Raw genomic sequence first — 6,184 nt, forward strand, 5'->3', positions numbered from 1 at the left:
TATATATATATATATATATATATATATATATATATATATATATAGATATTGTCATTGTATTTTGTGAAAATTAACTTCTCTATTTATTTCAAAACACAAATAGTTTTAGTTGTTTTTATATTCTTCCATGATTATATGCCTAAATAAGCACAATATAAGTTAACCTTCTATAGGTTATTTGGGTTTGGTGGCTCTAGATACATTCTTATTTAAGATGAATAAGGCCATAACATTTTCCTTATGTGGTTGGAGCCACATAAAACAGTGGTTTTACCCCAGCATATATATATATATATATATATATATATATATGGCAAAACAAGAATCAGCGTGACTACAGCTTGAGAAAAATGACAAGCTAAGAATTCTTTACATTTTTGTCATGCCAGAAATATAGCAAGTTGGTTTGGTTCAAGAAGGAATATTCTGAGAATATATAATCTTCTGCCATTCCATGTTGTAAAGACAATTCAGTTCTATTTAGTTCAGTTACATCAAATTCAAATTAACCTAATTGAATTCTGTTCAATTCAATTAGATTTATTTATATAGCACCAAGTTAAAAAAAAAACTATCTTAAAGAAATTTACAGATACAAATCAGTCAAATCATGCAGAAGGATTGTTTGAAAGATATTTTTATCTAAGGAAACCCACTTAATTGCATTGAGTCACTAACTTGATCAATCACTAATTGATCAAGCTACTTGATCAATCAATGAATCAACCAACAAATCAGTCAATCAATCAAGCTTTGTAGATCATGTTAAATATGCAAAGTGACATAAGTGTTTAACTGGTCCATAACAGGAATAGAAACAGAAAGAAAATATAAACAATGAAATACAACATACATTTTCTGCTTGACTAAAGTTTAAAAGCCACATAAATAGATGAGTCTTTAAAATAGATTTGAAACGAGTCTAAACCTCTACACTAAGCTGCTCTTTACTTAAAGATAACATACTGTATGCATACAATATCAGTTTGACAGTTTAAACCCAAACAGTTAGTGAACAGAAGCAGCAAAGCAAGTCTAAAATAAGAGATGTTATGGTATGAACTCTGTATACTGGAATTTTGACTTGGTGCTCAATATTGTAAGACCAAGAACTGTTTGTTAATTATTGGATATAAAGCAATCCACTGTATCATAAGAATTTATTTGTTTTTCTTTTTGAAGTGTATGGCCTAACATTTAAACCATTTGTGGGTCTGTGTTGCTTATGTACCGTATGCCATATTTTCTTTTGATTTCAGATGATACAGTGAAAAAAAGCCTTTTAAAAATCATCATTTATTGGGGAACGTTCTGATCATTATACAGAAATCCACCCGACTAACTCAGCGGGGCTCTCACCTATTGTTTAGATCTGCTCAGGGAAACAGAAAGGCAGGCAGAAGGAAAGAAGCCAATGTGTTACTTCTTGCCTGTGCATTCTTGGCATAGCTTGTTGCCCTTTTCATTTTTCAACTGTGACCCCCCCTTTCTTGCTTTAATGCAGAAGCCAAGGGTCCACAAGCAGCCAAGTCCCACCGCTCCAGTCTGGCTAAGCCACAGAAAGCTTGGCCTCCTCCTCTCTTTGCTCTATCCCTCTCTCTCTTTTATTCTTCATGTTTACAGACCTTACTCTCTACAGTTCCCCTCGTCACAGAAACATTTACATGTGTCTGTTCTGTCTTTAGTGTAATTGTGTTTCCCCAGATTGGTCAGTCTGCACAGTTATCTCACTTTCTGATATTTTTTAATCATTCATCAACACACACACACACACCCACACACCCACCACCCTTTCCATTCCCCTGCCTGTCAGTCTGTCACACCCAGCGCCTGGTTTAGCAGGCGGAGTTTAGCTGGGCTCCACAAACACATGGCACTCAGTTTGCCTTCTTCTGTGTGCTGGAATTATATTTTCGTTTACATTTCGCATCAGGTCTATGTTCAAAAACAGCAAAATGCTTTATGGATTAGAGAGAACAAATTATCATTTTCACACAACAAATTGCTTAATTGGGTAGATCACTATTTTTGAAGAGAGGTTCTATTAAGAGGTGAGCAGTTAATATCTTACTAACACAAGACAATATTCTAAGCATCCTAGTTTTGCATGAATCCAGATTAACTGGACAGTGAGGCAAATGGCTTATCCAAGAGAGACTTTTAACCCTTTATAGGGCAAGTTACCGTTTTTGATCACTTGCATACCCCTTAGAAATGGAGCCCCCACTTTTGTTATTTTTCCTAATATATTCGGGCAAGTTGGCGTTTCTTGTTGTTAAATTGACATTCATTTTTTCTATCAATATATCCATATTTTTTCTAATGTTACAAAGGTAAGAAGGTAATGATCTAAAAAATAGGGAAAATGTCTTAAAATAAGTGTATTTATCCTTAATTTGAGTAGGTAAATAAGAAAATCTCCCAGTGGAAGGAGCATTTTTATCCATAAAATCAGATTATTTGATATTATGCGCTTGAAATGGGAGACTGCATTTTTTTCCTTATTTTAAATGTGAATTTTCTTATTCCATTTGCAAAGTGTCTCACTTACCTGTTCAATTCAAGAAAAAATGCACTTATTTTAAGAAAAAATTAAGTACTTAGATTTAAAGTTTTTGCAGTACGCTCTTTGCTTGAAAGTTAGATATTTAAAGTCTTTCACTGAGTGCCCTATAAAGGGTTAAAGACTTAAAAACAATTCCAACTATACTAAGGTTTATGCTAACACTTTAATTCACTTTTAATGATTGTCAATTACAGAGTAGAATAAGTAGTTAAAATACTCCTAAATCTCTCAAGACAGTATTCTTTCATTTGAGCTATGACTTCTGGGACAAAATGAGCATATTTTTACATATTTGTACAGAAAATGAAGCTAAGAGAAAGTGCACCACTTCATTTTTCTCTGTGAAGCATGTACTGAGAATGAGACACTTGAAGTGTTTCTTGTTTCTTCAAAGGAACAGTGTAACAAAAAAGCAAGCACTAGAAATATGAAGAAATATGATAAATCAACCAATTAAGACACTTTTTTTTTTACACACTGCTCTAATTAAACAAATAGAATTTCACTGCCGGAAAACACTTTACTGTAGTTGATCTGTGTTCAACGTCTGTCCCAATATACATAAAGTTTATAGAAACTGACGTTTGTTATTTCTATGTGGTAGAAACTTTTTATAAATTGGTGATGGTTTTGCCTGCAGTTATTGCATACTTTGGTATTTTTGTATGTTTTATACCCAGTTTTTCAGGTCAAAAGAGGAGCCGTCTGCCTATGTACTTGCACATGATGGGTGACACTTTCAATCGGCTTTGATATTTTAAAAGTTACTGCCATACATTTGCTGCAGGTTGCTAAGAATTCACATCATAAGGGGGAATATTTCCTCTGCAATGAGTGGCACCATCCAGAATCAATATCAAAAGTTAAAAAGTGTATAATACATAATGTATAGAAAATAACTACCTATCATTTTCAATAATACATATGATTTGATGAGGATTTATTGGATGACTGATTTTCCGTGAAATTTACTGTAATACTTTGCGAAGAAATACTTTGATGTGCATTGGTAAAGCCCATTGGCACAAACGAAAGAAGAAATGATTAAACCAGGTGAATAGTGTACATCATCAATGATAATTATCCTACACATAGGATATAAGTCCTTCCATCTAACCTGGTTAATGTTTGCACAAAATGAGGAAATTGAGGGAGTTTTCCACTGCAGGTAAAATATTAAATTCAGTTTTTACGTTTTTGACAGAACCTCCAACTTTTTGATGAAGATGTAATTTTTTTTCAAGATCATGAAATTAATAAACGTAGGCTAACATTTGGGCAATAGTTGCTGTTAAACAACTCACCTTGATCAAATAATTATTGTGAACAAAATAAATAAACTTGTGCAACTGTAATAAAGCCCAACCCCTATTGTGAATTACCCTTTTGAGTAAGATCCTTGCCAATCATTCCGCCACTCAGACAGAAATCTAATTAGAGCAGAGTATCAACATTGAAGCCCATAACCCGCCCCCCTCTTTCCTCTCTCCCTCTCTTTGTTTCAGTGCTCTTCCCCACAGCTGGTGAGAGTATGGTTTGTGGCTGCCCCTCCCCCAGCATTTGAACGAGCCAATAAGAGAGCATGTCAGCAAAATGACCCCCCCTCCTCTCCTCTTCCACACCATCCCTCTTTTTCCCTAACCACCTTATCCATTCCCAATCCCATCCCCCAGAGTCCTCAATACAACCATCCCCCTTTCCAACCCACCCCTAACCCACTTACTCATCATCCCTCCACCCTCCCACACACCCACGAGACATCTCCACCCTCTACTTTCTCACCCGTGGCTCACCCTCCCTAGTAACTACTCCCCCTGTTCCTCCTCTCTGCTCCTCTTGCTCTTCATCCCACTCACCCGCCTTCTCGGACAGACTTCCTCCACTCCTTTTCTGGGCCTGCTGCTTAATTTCACTCTCTTATTATTATTTTTCTCCTCCCCCTCTCTAATGTTCTTTTCTTTTCTTCCATCATCCTTCTATCCCTTCTCCCCCTCTGTCTTATGTGGCCTTATCTTATAAATATCGGTAGCACACTGGGTGAAAAATTGATCCTCCCCGCCTGTCTGTGGACGCTGCCACAGCGCATTAGCCCACATGTGATTGTGTGTGTGTGTGTGTGTGTGTGTGTGTGTGTGTGTGTGTGTGTGTGTGTGTGTGTGTGTGTGGGTGTGGAGGCTTGTGAGAGAGAAAAGGAGGGGTAAGAGGAAGGAGGGTGGGAGGGATATTTGCATATCATCAAAGTAGAAAAAGGGAGTGTAATGAGGAGAGAGGAGTGTGTGTCTGTTGGCCGTATGAGTGTTATGAGTGGTGTTGATAGGTTGAGTGTGTGTGAAAACAAGACCATGGGAACATCTTCACATGCAATCCTTCCTATATTCAGGCAAACATGCAGAGACCATCAATATTACAAGCACATTTAAAAAGAAAAGTCAAACATTTTGGAAAAAATGTATTTAGTTTAGGTTACTAAAAATGCTCATATATGTTTTCCATTCATTATGCACTGATTGATGCACTTTTAACATATGTCTTCCACTTACTGATTATTATGGTTTACTGCTAACAAAAAACAAACAAATAAACTCTTAAATATTTAAACTGATCACCACATGCAACAGAGAACACTTCAGTTTTAGGAAGATTGAGTACACAACCAATTTAAGGGTTTGGGGAGAATCTGGAGTTAGTGCTTTCACAGGCACAGAGAGGATCCAGGATATATGCTTCAAATGTCTTACTTCTTATGCTGCAGTTTTTTGTTTTGTTTTGTTTGTTTTTATTATCTAAGCACAAATAATGGTAATTTAGGCATAATAGCATTTGCAATATAATTGGAATTAAACAGGAGGCAATTTTCAGATTGAGGGACTAAATTTTTGTCTCTCTAAACTTTACAGTTAACTAGAATAGGACAACACATTTCTAACTCCAGCTCTTAAGTTGGTGGTTGTATACTTAAATTGAGTTTGTCGCCACACAGAAGAGAAGCGACAGTTGCAGCTAGCATGCAAATCCAGGCATGCAAATAGAAATAAGGACTTTTTTCCCACATAGTTACAGTAAAGTCCTGTAACCATGGAGTCCAGCCGGCGCCAATGAAGTCTGAATCAGGAAATACTGATGTCCATAGCCAACACTAGAAACTATATGATTGCCAACAATCTTTTGTGTGACAGTTCATATAGGCAAAACCCACTTCACTAAGTTAAACAAAAAAAGATTTTTCTTGACTGATGTAACAGGTGTGTTACACCTGCAAATATACACACAGAAAGTTTAATGGAAAAAAAGCATAATTTGAGCATTTTCTGTACTCAGGTAAAAGTTAAAAATAGTCATCCAAGAATTTACTTAAGAGTAAAAAGGTACTTTGTAGAATCATTACTCAGTATTAAGTAACTGATGGTCCATAACAGCTGGTTTAATGTTAAAAAATAATGTAATCAGTTAATAATGTCTGAGTCATGCATAAATTATAGTATTTCAAAGTATAAAATAAAATTAAAAAAACATAAAAAGTAAATAACATGATTACACAAAAAACAAAACTATTTCACCTGATCTCCAAATCAACTTACTCATGGTAAGTAGAGTAACCAGAAATGTTCCTTAAGAAAA

This window comes from Cyprinodon variegatus, unplaced genomic scaffold, assembly GCF_000732505.1.
Source record: "Cyprinodon variegatus isolate N-32 unplaced genomic scaffold, C_variegatus-1.0 Scaffold445, whole genome shotgun sequence".
In the NCBI taxonomy this organism is placed as follows: domain Eukaryota; kingdom Metazoa; phylum Chordata; class Actinopteri; order Cyprinodontiformes; family Cyprinodontidae; genus Cyprinodon; species Cyprinodon variegatus.